The sequence below is a fragment of the Parus major genome, unplaced genomic scaffold, assembly GCF_001522545.3.
Source record: "Parus major isolate Abel unplaced genomic scaffold, Parus_major1.1 Scaffold341, whole genome shotgun sequence".
NCBI lineage: Eukaryota > Metazoa > Chordata > Aves > Passeriformes > Paridae > Parus > Parus major.
Window position 1 is genome coordinate 66,849 of NW_015379283.1, and position 1,414 is coordinate 68,262.

At 68.9% G+C, this 1,414-nt stretch overlaps 1 protein-coding gene and 1 long non-coding RNA gene across 2 annotated transcripts in view; one reads left to right on the forward strand and one right to left on the reverse strand.

The window, feature by feature from the left end:
• The window catches only part of XAB2 (XPA binding protein 2), a 25,747-nt gene that overhangs the window by 8,603 nt on the left and 15,730 nt on the right, over positions 1-1,414 (forward strand). The window lies entirely within an intron of this gene.
• On the reverse strand, positions 7-1,408 carry LOC107198840. Its single transcript, XR_001519126.1, has 4 exons — positions 1,270-1,408; positions 736-855; positions 544-618; positions 7-168 (listed from the first exon to the last, which is right to left on the reverse strand). It is a non-coding gene; the product is annotated as an uncharacterized LOC107198840 (long non-coding RNA).

Here is a 1,414-nt window from a genome sequence, read left to right on the forward strand (position 1 = left end):
GCAGGAGCCCCCGGCCCAGCCCCACCCCTGCCCGCAGCACCAGGCGCGGCAGCGGCAGCGGCGCCCCCTGGCGGCCTGGAGGACTGAGCAGGTACTCGCCGGGGGGCAACGCCCCCTGCCAGACCAGGGCGGGGCCTTGGCGCAGGCGCAGCAGCAGCGCTGAGTCTCCTGCGGGGGGCGCCAGGGAGCCGTGAGGAAAGAGGCGGGGCCAAAAGGGGTGGGGTGGGTGTGAGGGGGTGGGGCCAAAAGGGGTGGGGTGAGGGGGGTGGGGCCAAAAGGGGTGGGGTGGGTGTGAGGGGGTGGGGCCAAAAGGGGTGGGGTGAGGGGGGTGGGGCCAAAAGGGGTGGGGTGGGCGTGAGGGGGTGGGGCCAAAGCTTGGGGGTGACAGTGGAAGGTGAGGCTGTGGCTGGGGTGATGCTTTTGGGGGAGCCAAGACTGGCTGGCGTCAGTAGGAGGCAAGGTCAGGGCTGGGAGCGTGGCCAGGTTGGGGGGCCCAGCTGGTGATTGGCTGGGGGTGGCTCCTCCCCTTCGAGCAGGGCTTACCATGTGCGGGTGGGAGGGGCTCCGTGCTCTCCACCTCGATGCGCAGGGGCGGTGCTCCTTGGGGCGGGATCTCGGCTGAAGGGGCGGAATCAGGCATCAGCCATGCCCCGTTGCTGCGCCCCCAGACAGAGCACCCACCCCCAGAACGGTCTCCAAGTCTCGTAACTGCCCCCCAAGTCCCCCTGCTCTCACCAGGGTCTTCGTCATCCTGGGCCCCCTCTTGGGTCTCAGGGGGTGGGGTCGGTGGGAGGGGCTCTGGAGGGCTCAGCCCCGCCTCCTTCTGGCTCTGCCGGGCCTTGGGGGGCTTCGGTTCTGTTGGGATGGGACACTGAGATGGCCGATTTGATGTTGGACTCCCTGCACTCCTTCCCTCTTCCTTTTTGGTCCACCCGTTTGGCTCCTGCCCTCCAAGATCCTCTGTTTTGATTCCCCCATCCATGCTGTCCCCATCCTCGGGTGCCCCCAGCCTCAACATCCTGTCCCGCTCAGGACCCTCCCAGCTGAGGGTTTCCCCTGCTGCCCTCACATCTCATATTCAGTCTCCTCACCCCATTTCCTGCGTGTCCTCCCCTGGCTCCCCCGAATTTGGTCCCTCTCCCCAGCCTCCACCCCCATTCACTCCCCTCCCACTTGGGTGTCCCCATATTCTCTGTGTCCCCCCCTCACTCCATTCCCCACCCAATCCCCCGTTTGCCTCCCCCGGCCCGGTTTTTCCCCTTCGCTCACCGCGGGCGGGCAGCAGCCGGTACACGCGGTAGGGGCTGGGCCCGTCGGGACGGCCCCGGCCCGGCAGCAGTCGGAACTCGGGGCTCCGGGCCAGGGCACAGCGCAGCCGCGTCTTCCACCCTGCGGGGTCGGGGGGGTCCCCGGG